At 40.1% G+C, this 12258-nt stretch overlaps 1 pseudogene; it reads right to left on the bottom strand.

Annotated features, from left to right (window-relative positions):
* Positions 1-1491: 1491 nt before the first annotated feature.
* LOC130037130 (uncharacterized) lies at positions 1492-1591 on the bottom strand (annotated as a pseudogene).
* Positions 1592-12258: the final 10667 nt, after the last annotated feature.

The raw sequence follows: 12258 nt of genomic DNA, 5'->3' as shown, positions 1-12258 counted from the left end.
ACACTCTTTCCCCTCTGGGCAGAAATGATGGCCTGGGTTAACTCATCGTCCGTTCACTTTTCTGCTCTAAGCTGCTGGGTTCTGCATTAAGTCCTTGTGTTTCTGGGGCTGTGGCCGTGCTCCAAACTTAACTCTGATTTTCAGGGAGAGAGATTGGGTGGTTTACTTCTCATTGATCACTTTGTATATAGAGAGATGTCCACGCGGCCGCGCGGTTTTGAGAAAAAGTCCTCGTTCCCGCATACTCGAGCTGTGTTTGTAGAGGCTTCTGGTCACCGGGGTTCCATCTGGGGGAGGCGGGATGCGGCACCTACTCCATCTGGAACTTGCCGGTGGTCTCGGCTCTTTTTGGAACCTGTTTTTTCTTTTTTTTTTCCCTCCGGGATCCTGCACCCTCCATGTGTTCTTTCTCTTATGCTGAACGCTTCAAAGATGGCGCTGGGGGGCGGGCTGTGGGCGTGACTTCCGGGATCAGAGGTTACCTGGGAGGTGCAGTCCTGCAGATTTGAGGAAAAGTCCTCGTTCCCGCATACTCGAACTGTGTTTGTAGAGGATTCTGGTCACCGGGTTCCATCTGGGGGGGGCGGGATGCGGAACCTACTCCATCTGGAACTTGCCGGTGATCTCGGCTCTTTTTGAAACCTGTTTTTTCTTTTTTTTTTTTCCTCCGGGATCCCGCACCCTCCATGTGTTCCTTCTCTTATGCTGAACCTATTTTCCAAAACCTTGAGCTCTAATTTATTCATGTAGGCCCTTTCTTTCTTCCTGATGAAATCTGGCAGAGCTATAATCTTTCCTCTTAACACTGCTTTTGCTGTGTCCCACAAGTTCTGGTAGCTCGTGTCCTCATTCTCATTTGTTTATGGAAACTTTTTATTTCCTCTTTGATTTCTTCCCTAAGCCAACGGTTGTTCATTACTTCCCTTAAAGAAAATATTTCCTTGCTGAGCTTCAGTCTGTTTGATCTATCGAGAAGTGACAAAGAAGTGTTGAAATCTACTACTAGTATTGTGTTGCTATCAATGTTTTTCTATAAGATTATTAGAAGTTGTTTTAACGTATTTTGCTGGTCTGTCATTAGGATCATATACATTGAGGAAGGTGAGTTCTTTCTGATGTAAAGATCCCATGATCATTAAGAAATGACCTTCACTGTCTCTGATAACCTTTAGCCTGAAGTCCATGTGGTCTGATACTAGTATGGCCACTCCAGCTTTGTGGAGGTGATATTTTCTTGAAAACGTGTTTCCCAGCCTTTTACCTTTAGCCCATGGGTGCTTTGATTGTTCAGACATGTTTCTTGCAGGAAGCAGAATGTTGGGTTCAGTTTTCTAATTCATTTTCCTATTCTGTGCCTCTGAATTGGCACATTTAGTCCATTGACATTGAGAGAGATTGTTGTTTTGGGGATTTGTGCTCTCTTTATGTAGAATTTTTGTACTTCTGGGGATTGTCTTACCTTAAAGTAGACCTATTCATTCTTCTTGCAACAAAAATATGGAATGCTTTACAAGTTTGCATGTTATCTCTGTGCAAGGACCATGCTCATCATTGTATCATTTAAATTTTAGTATATGTGTTATCAAACCTCGTAGGAGTTAATTTTTCCATATTTTTCGCTTCTTATTACTTTGAGTGTTGTCCTTCCTCACTCCTATGGCAGACAATGATTCCTAATCAAGGAATGTATTTCAAAGCAGCATGAATAAATAGATTTAGAACTTTAATGTCCCAGAAATAAAAATATGGTTTTTACTATATTATCGTTTACCATACCCTAGGCATCAGTTTTACAAAATAATTCTTTTGGAAGATGGTATATGAGTTTGTTTAATGTTGTTCCCTGAATCCTTCATTAAGAACATTAAAATAGAGCCTTTTGCTGTTCTCACCTCAGTCCTGTGTACATCTCCAGGAAAAGGTGGATGGTGTTGTCTGCACTTTGACCACCTTGAATGTATGTAGGATTTTTCTCCTGAAGGATGAGGTGAGGATTATATTGATGATTTCATTCCACCTTATTACAAGTTCAACTTGAACGGAAGGTGAGACTCATGAGGCTCCTATAAAGGACAGAACAAAGGGTCTCAGTGAAGTTTAATGGCCAACTCACATTAACAACATAGATGACTCAAAGTAACCTGTGTGCATCTTTGTGTATAGTGAGTTTCATATCTACTGATAGTGATTCTCAGTCATGACACATGGGCAAAACAGACCTGTAATTAAAAATCTAGTTCTCTGAGCAGAGTGGGGTCTCTGAGGTGATTGAACAAGTGTGCAGTAATTTATTACTAAGCACATAAGTATTTTGAATGATGTGTACTTTTCGATCTAAAATTAATTCCAAATATGTCTAAAATGACAGTGTCCTGACCTCGCACATGGCTTTCCTCACCGAGGCCCCTTGGAGGTGCCGGGGTGAATTTCCCTCACCGACCTGATTAGAGCACCGGCAGCTGAAGACCTCTGCAACAAGCCATAGGTACGCTTAAGACCACCCTTCCCAAGCTTGAAGGAGCCTCATGCATGAAGGAACTGAAAGAGGAACCCAGATGTGCGGGACTGGGGGATGAGAACTCCATGGCTGCTCAGATCAAGACTGTGCCCCCTCCTTCCAGATCCCCCATCTTCTAATAATTAAGTGCTACAACCACGAACTGCCCCTGGATCCATGTAATGCCATTAATGGCCAACATCCTGAGACTGGATCTTATTTAGAAGACAGCAACTCTGATTGTCCAGTTCTCACTCTCAGAGGACCTGGTAGGCTTCTGTGAGTATTTTGCCCGCATGGCGGAGTCTTTGTTTCTGGTCACTGTTTCTTTTGAGGTACAGAAGCTGCTTAATTTAAGATAGTCCCCTTTGTTTTTCTCTGTTTCCAGTTGCTTGGCAAGTGGCGTGTTATATTTGAAGATACCTTTAGTTTCAATGTCGTGGAGGGATTTGCCGACCTTGTCATCAATGAGCCTGAGGGATTCTGGTCTGATGTTGAGGCCTTTGACCCATTTTTATCTGACTTTTGTGCATGGTGTTAGGTAGAGGTCTGAGCCATTTTTTTTGCATGTAGCTTTCCAGTTTTTTCTGCAACGTTTGTTCAGAAGGACTCTCTTGATCCACTTCACATTTCTTGCTCCCTTATCAAAGATTAGATGATTATATATTTGAGGGTGTGTGTCAATATATTCAATCCTTTTCCATTGTTCTGCAGCTCTGCCTTTGTTTCAGTCCCATGCTGTTCTCATTATTATCGTTTGTAGTAGAGTTTGCGGTTGGGGAAAGTGATGCCTCCATTGTCTTTTCCCCAAGAATTGCTTTAGCTACTCGTGTGCGTTTGTTGTTCCATGTGAATTTCAGGAGTGCTTGATCAATTTCTTTGAAGAATGTCATGGGTATCTTTACAGGGATCAAGTTGAATTTTTACAATGCTTCGTGGAGAATTGCCATTTTGACAATGTTAAATCTCCCATTCCATATGCAGTATATATGTTTCCATTTCCTCGTGTCTTTTTTAATTTCCTGATGTATAGGTCCTTTACCTCTTTAGTTAAGCTGATTCCAAGGTTCTTGATTTTCTGCGGCACGATTGTGAATGGGATTGCTTTTTCATGTCACTTTCTTCTCTCTCATTACTTGCATATAAAAAAGCCATAGACTTTTGGGTATTGAGTTTATAGCCTGCAATTTTACTATAAATGTCTATTGTCTCTGGGAATTTTTCGTAGAGATTTTAGTATTCTCTGAATATAGTATGATATCTTCTGTGAATAGTGAGAGATGATTTCTAACTTTCAAACATGAAAAACCCTTAATATCTTTTTCTTATCTATTTTCTCTTCCAAGTACTTCCAGTACTACATTGAACAGAAGTGCCAAAATGAATTTTTACTTAGCACATTCTGTCTGTAAATTTCTATGCTAAGAACTGTGGAATAAACAGTGATATCTTAGTAATTTACAAGTAAATTATGAAGACAGATAATTTAAAAGAATTTCGTTGTATAAATTTCCAAAATGTGTAGTTTTTATTAAATATATTAAGAATAAATCGTAGGTCTTGATTATACCATGAAGATTATTTTCCTGTTAGAAGTTACCCTTCTAAAATGCAAGAAAGAGACACATTTTGAAAATGTTGATTATTCGTTCATTAATTCAAAGAATATTTGTTAGTCTGGTGTTGCAGTGCCTGCAGGAAGTCAACCTGTACCCTCAGGTGAGTACATCAACAGTCTGATGGTGTCTTCATGCTTCCTGATGACCTCAAATGGCCACTGTGCCTCTGGCTGGCTTCCAACAACTCAGGACTACGTTTCCCGAGAAATTAAACTCCCAAAAGATATGTGGGAGCCGTGTTCACAAACCACCCCTGGCTCAGCTATACAAGCTAATGCATTGGTATTGTTTCAGAGACCCATAGACAAATCTGGAACATATCAACAGCCACTGTTAACCTTGGACCTGCAAAAGGCTGAACACACTAGGGTAAATCGGAGGGAGGCAGGTTAGTTTGGTGCCCACCCAACCAGAACCCAGGGCAGCCACTTGCTCCCACAATCCAAAATCGCCACCATGCTCTCCTCTGGTTTCCATCGTCTCAGGATGGCTCTCACTGAAATATAAAAGCTGAAAATTCGGATATGCGGGTTTTGTGACTGAAATCTCCAGGCTTTCTCTGGGCAGAATGCGAATCCCACCCCCACTGCCCTGTACTTATGGAAGCCTCAGCATTCATTTCCATACCTCAAAGATACTCCAGGCTTACCTTCCTGATAAAAATGCTAAATTCCTTGAACAAACATGATGACCTCTTAGTACCTGTACGAGACCCTTAATGCACAAAATAAAAAGGAGACAGAGAGAAAGAATTAAAGAGACTGCCATAGAGACACACTGGGGGTGGGTGTAGGGTGTTGGGGGATGGTTTTAGGGTACCAGGAATATTGGTTTTGGGAAATGTACACTAGAGAAGGGACGGATGTTGGATCGTTGTATGACTGGAAGCAAATTATGAATAGATTTGCAATGGTCTATCTCACAGATATTGGATAAAATATTAAAAATATATATCCTTCATTTGTACCTCAGAATACTGATGGAACTTTAAAACCCAGCATATGTATTTTTGTGTTCTCTGTAGGAAAAAAAAATGTTTCTCACCTGTGTGCCAATAGCTTGTAGAAATCTAAACCCAAAGATATATCAATGACTGTGTTTGGCATGAATACTGTAATTGCAGCTATGTTATGTTTTAGAATCAGTTCATGCACAAGACCTCAAGAGGAGCAGTGGCAACGTGCACCAATGTTGAATGGATAATGTTTCAGGAGCTTACAAGGGAGATGGGAAGATTTGGCATGAGTAAAGGGAAGAAACAGAAGAGTGAAGTACTAATAAGTATCATGAGAAAAATGCAAGGGAGGACATTTCCTGGCAAGTGTCACACTCTGTTGAGCTTCTGGTGAGGATAAGTATTAGAAAGTATCTTTCACATTTAGTAGTAAAAAGGTAAATTTGATGGTTGTATTTAAAATTTACTTTAACGATTAGAATTACCAAGAGATACAAAGTTACAAAGTTGCTCATAATTGAGTTTCAGTCATCTAATATTCTAGAACCTTTCCAGTATATTGGGACATTTTTGAAGGAATATCCCTGGTGCGAAGACTAGGGCATCTGAATCTTAACACATTTCACCAAATATATGATCTGTACTCACATGATTTACACTGTCTCCCCTGCTCTTTGATTTATATTTTCATGCAATATTTCCTTGTGAACCTCACCTCAAGTGAGACTCCCTATTTAAGACAAGTACATGTTTCTGGGGCACTACATATTTTTTGGTTGCTGGGAGAGTCTGTAAAGCAATGCTCAGGAGGTGTGGGGGCCCCACAGACAATTTTCAGAAAACGTGGCTATGGTGCTTGGGGTCCTCTGAGGCTATACAGCCTTTGATACTCTGGCAAGCAGGTGGTGCTGGGAGTCAAATTGAGTGAATGTGAGACAAGTTCCATAAGCACTACACTATCTCCTGCGGCCCTGGGTATTAGATTTATGTCAGCATTCTGAGGTCCTCCCTTTTGTCAGAAAGCAGGGACTTGTGCAGGAGAAAGTGGAAGAGACTTTAGGGTTTAGCTAGGTTGACTGAGTAGCTGGTGATACCATTAAGATTGGAACATAAAGTAAAAATAAAACAAGAGCCCCGTGCCTTTTCCCGCTGAACTCGACACCCTCCACAGGAGTACACCTGCGGGGAAAACCTGCAGCAGCTCCTTTGGACTATCCATCACCTCATCAGACCCTCCCCTCCAGGTGCGTAGAGGGAGCACCAGCCGGTTCACCACTCCTCCACTCCTCACCCCCAGCCCCCCGCCTTTTCCTGCAGAACTGGACACCCTCCAGCAGGGGAAACCTGAGGCAGCTACATGGGATTTTCCATTGCTCTTCCTACATTCCAGGATCCTGGGTGGGAGTGACCCTGGGATCAGAAAAGAGAGCCAAGAAAATACAAGAAGAAAAGAGAACAGAATTTTAAAAAGCTACAAAAAGAAGATTCACAAATAAAGGATTCAGTGGATGAAATTAGAAAGTTAGTAAGTGCCCTGAGCAATAGGATAAGTGCAGCTGACGAGAGGATCAGCGAGCTTGAAGATGAGCAACAGAAATCCCACTGGGAAGAACAAGCAATAGGAAAAGACCTCAAAATGGCTCTAAGTAGAATCAGAGACATAGTGGATGACGCCAAGAGGAACAACATTACAATCATTGGTTTACCAGAAGGACAGGGAAACAACCCCAATGAAAAAGCTAGAGTAAAAGAAACCATTGCTGAAAAGTTCCCAGAGTTAAGGAAAGCAGACATCCAGATCCAAGGAGCCAGAAGGGTACCAGCTAAAAGAGACCCCAGAAAAAACACTCCAAGCATATCATAGTCAGAACGATGGATGCTGTGGACAGAGACACAATATTACAAGCAGCAAGGTCAAAGAAGGAAATTACATACAAAGGAGCACCCCTTAGATTCACAGCAGACCTATCAGTGGAAACCCTCAAAACCGAAGGCAATGGTTGTATATAGTGAAAAAATTCAAAGAAATGAACGCCTCACCGAGAATACTCTATCCAGCTAAACTCTCACTCAAATTCGATGGAACGATACACCACTTTTTAGATAAACACAAACTCAGGAACTTCATACACTCAAAACCAAATCTAAAAGAAGAACTAAAGGGGCTCCTGTAAGAAAAGAAGGAAAACACGTGTAAACACAATCAACTCCTACAGGAAGATGGCAGAAAACCCCATGACATTACTCTCCCTTAATGTCAATGGTCTAAATGCACCAACCAAGAGACACAGAGTGGCAAAATGGATCCAGAAACTGAAACCAGCATTCTTCTATCTACAAGAAACTCATCTGAACAATCAGAGCAAACACAGACTCAAAGTGAAAGGATGGAAAATAATCCTGCAAGCAAACAGCTCCATCACAAAAGCTAGGATGGCCACACTAGTATCCGCCAACATTAATGTCAGGCTGAAAAAGATTAGAAGGGACAGCCAAGGCCACTTTCTCTTCATCAAGTGATACATACACAGGAAGAAATCATACTCTTATATGTATAAGTACCTAATGAAGGAACAGCTAGATACTTAAAACAACTGCTAACAGATTTTAAAGAGGAGAGTGCTCGCAACACAATAGTAGATGGAGACTTCAACATCGCCTTATCACCTCTGGATAGATCAACAAGAACAAAACTCAGCAAGGAAACATTGGCTTTGAATGAAGAAATAGAAGAGAAAGGACTTATAGACCTATACAGGGCTTTACACGCCCCAAAGAAAGAATACACATTCTTCTCCAGTGCTCCTGGAACAATTTCCAAAATCGGCTATGTGCTAGGCCACAAAACATACCTCAATAGAATCAGGAAGATAGAAAGAGTACCAACAATCTTTTCAGACCATGATGCACTGAGGATAGATGTGAATCACACACAGACACGGACAACCAAATCGAACACCTGGAAACTAAACAAGTCACTGCTGAACAATGTGTGGGTCAAGAAGGACGTCAAGGAAGAAATCAAAAGATACCTGGAAACAAATGAGAACGAAGACACGAACTACCAGAGCTTATGGGATGCAGCTAAAGCCCTATTAAGGGGAAAATTCATAGCTCTGCAAGCATATCTATGGACGGAAGAAAAGATGCACATAAGCAACTTATTTCACAGCTCAAGATCTTATAAAAGGATCAAGAAAAGGAGCCTAAATCGGGCAGAAGGACAGAGATCATAAAACTTAGAGCAGAAATCAACGACATGGAAACCTAAGAAACAATCCAAAAGATCAATGAAACCAAGAGCTGGTTCTTTGAGAAAATAAACAAGATAGATAAACCACTAGCAACACTCACAAAGAAACAGAGAGAGAGAAAACTAATAAACCGAATCAGAAATAAAAATGGAGATATCACAATGGAAACCAAAGAAATTCAAAAGATCATCAGAGACTACTTTGAACGTCTGTATGCCAAGAAAAAAGAGAAGTTAGAAGAAATGGATAAATTCCTGGATTCCTATAATCTCCCAAAAATGAGTCAAGAGGATATAAAATACCTGAATAGACCTAGTCATAAAAATGAAATTGAAACTGTAATCAAAATTCTTCCCAAAAACAAAAGCCCAGGTCCAGACGGATTCACTACCGAATTTTTCCAAACATTTAAAGAGGATCTACTGCCCGTCCTCCTCAAACTTTTCCAGGAAATTGAAAAAACAGAAACTCTCCCAAACAGTTTCTATGAATCCCATATCTCTCTAATACCAAATGGAAACTAAGACACCACGAGAGAAGAAAACTACAGGCCGATATCACTGATGAACACGGATGAGAAAATTCTGAACAAAACACTAGCAAGGAGAACTCAGCAGCTCATCAAAAAGATCTTACACCATGACCAAGTGGGATTCATCCCGGGGATGCAAGGATGGTTTAACATTCGGAAATCAATCAACATAATCCATCATATCAACAAAAGATAAAAATCATATGATCATATCAATAGATGTAGAGAAAGCAATTGAGAAGATCCAGCATCCGTTTATGATGAAAACCCTCGCAAAATTGGGGATAGAGGGGACTTACCCCAATATAGTTAAAGCCAGCTACCACAAGCATACAGCAAGCATCATCCTCAATGGGGAAAATTTGAGAGCGTTCACCCTAAGATCAGCAACGAGATAAGGATTCCGACTCTCTCAACTGCTGTTGAACATATTACTGGAAATACTAGCAATAGCAATTAGGCAAGCAAAAGAGATTAAGGCCATCCAAATAGGAAAGGAAGAAATCAAGCTCTCACTATTCGCAAATGATATGATATTATACTTAAAGAACCCTAAAAACTCTACCAAGAAACTCCTAGAAATGATAGACTCGAGAGTAAAGTTACAGGTATAAAATAAATACCTAAAAGTCCATGGCTTTACTATACACAAATGCTGAGAGAGAAGAAAATGACAAGATGAAAACAATCCCATTCACATTTGTGTGCCAGAAAATCAACTACATAGGAATTAGTTTAACTAATGAAGTAGAGGTACTGTACAAAGAAAACTACAAAACGCTGCTTCTTGAAATAAAAGAGGAAGAGAGGAAATGGAAAAATATCCCCTGTTCATGGATCTGGAGAATTTATATTGTCAAAATGGCAATACATCCAAAAGCACTGTACAAATTCAATGTGATCCCTATTAGGTTATGGATGACATTCTTCAAAGAATTGGAGCAAACACTCCTGAAATTTATATGGAACAATAAGCCCCCACGAAGAGCTAAAGCAAGTCTTGGTTAAAAGAAAATGGGAGGAATTAAACTCCCGAACCTCAAACTTTACTAAAAGTAGTAATAATTAAAACAGCATGATACTGGAAAAAAGGTAGAGCTCCAGAGCTATGGAATGGGGTTGAATATACTGACATCTCCCCTCAAACATATGACCATCTAATCTTTGAAAAAGGGGCAAGAAATGTGAAGCGGAGTAAGGAAAGTCTTTTTAACAAATGGTGCTGGCAAAACTGGACGACTACGTGCAAACTACTGGGCTTCGATCTCTGCCTAACACAATGTACAAAAGTAAGATGAAAATGGATCAAAGACCTAAACATCAGACCGGAACCCATAAGGTACATTGAAGACAAAGTTGGCAAAACCCTCCAAGACATTGAAGCTAATGGTATCTTCATGGATGTCACATCACTGGCCAAGCAATTGGGAATATCTTAAACTAAGAAGCTTCTGCACCTCAAAAGAAACAATGACTAAAATACAGAGAGAGTCTACAGAATGAGGAAGGATATTCTCCAAATACACATCTGAGAAGGGGTTGATATCAAATATATACAAAGTACTGATTGAACTCCACAAGAAGAAAACATCCAACCCCAACAAAAAATGGGGCAACGAAATGAACAGAGACTTAATCAAAGAAGAAATCCGAATGGCTAAAAGGCACATGAGAAAATGCTCTATATCTTTAATCATCAGGGAGATGCGGATCAAAACAACAATGAGATATCATTTCACACCACAGACACTGGCCCACATTCAAAAAAACAAAGGCAACCTTTGTTGGCACGATGTGGCGACAAAGGGACCCTCCTTCACTGCTGGTGGTAATGCCGACTGGCTCAACCCTTTCGGAAAAAAGTAGAGATGATTCTCAAAAAATTAGAATTTGAGCTCCCATTTGACCCACCAATACCACTCCTGGGAATATACCTCGGAGAAGCAAAAAAGGATAGTCGAAGTGACCCCTGCACTTATTTTTTCATTGCAGTACTATTTACAATAGCTAGAATATGGAAAAAAAACCCGATTGCCTGAGAATAGATGACTGGTTACAGAAACGTTGGTACATCTACACAGTGGAGTACTATGTGGCAGTTAGAAAAAAATGAAGTCATGAAATTTACTTACAAGTGGTACTGCATGGAAAATATTATGCTAAGCGAAATGAGTCAGAAAGAGAGGGACACACATAGAAAGACTGCATTCAACTGGTTAACATAAAGTAGCAAACTAAGAGAATAACAACAAGAACAGCTGTGATAAATACCAGGTTCTTCACTCCATGGCTTAGATACCAGCCTCATACTCTAGGGGTAAAGGCAGCTCAGATAGAGAAGGGAGCACCAAAAAAAGGGTGCTGAGAATATCCACCCAGAATGGGAGATGCATGCTGACAGCAGTCTATAGACAGAACATGATTGCCACCCAAAGTCTCTCCTACAGATTATAGCACCGAAAAGGAAAGATAGAAGAAAAGGGAGTGCCCTGCCACAAAGGCAGGGCAGGATGGAGGATAGGGGGTGTGAGTGATACTGGGAGTGGTAGGGGTGAAGAATGGGCTCTGGTGTTGGGGTGGGTACTCAATCATTGTATAACTGAAACCCAAGCACACAACTTGTAAGTCCACAACTGTAACTCATGGTGTTTAATAAAACAAAACAAAACAAAATAAAACAAGAGAAAGGTCTAACAATAGCAAACAGGATTGTAGTACCCAAAACATTTGGAAACAGGAACATTGGCAAGTATTTTTAAATAAGCATCCAGGAGAGGATGTAGCATTGTGAGTGAACAAATCTACTGTATGGATTCATCTCATCCTCGAAATGGAAAATGACAATGTGTTACAGTTACAAATTTTCAAATAAGATATATACCATCAACTTTTTGCTGTGTTTCTATGCTTTGCCAAGTATGATTCTAATTTTTAAATTTACTTCAATAATTAAAACAGTATTGGCCTGCATTAATCATTTTAATTAATGTTTTATTGAAATGTTTTTAAAATTATTAAAAATGTTTTATTAAAATGTCATTTTAAAAAACAAACATATAGTCCAAACAGCTATTGCAGTATGTAGAGGGTGTGTACCTTGTATGCAGATAACCTGAGCTCAGTCCCCAGAACCCGGAGCATGCCAGGAGTGATCTCTGGATACAGAGTGGGAAGTGAGCCCGGAGCACATCTAGGTGCACTCCCCTCCCCACAAAAAAGGAAGAAAAGAAAAGAAAAACATATAAATGATTCTTGAGTAACATAGAGAATAAGAGTGCTAACTCCTATATAACTTTTGAAAATCGTCAAATTTAAGAGATAGTCTGCTATTGGCCAAGAAGATGGTTTTTTAAAATACAAATTATCGACCATCTATCTTCACTCCCATTCCTTCCCATTCC

This window comes from Sorex fumeus, unplaced genomic scaffold (assembly GCF_029834395.1).
Source record: "Sorex fumeus unplaced genomic scaffold, SorFum_2.1 ptg000070l, whole genome shotgun sequence".
Lineage (NCBI taxonomy): Eukaryota > Metazoa > Chordata > Mammalia > Eulipotyphla > Soricidae > Sorex > Sorex fumeus.
Note: the sequence above shows the minus strand (reverse complement) of the source record. Positions and strands in the feature narration are given on the sequence as shown.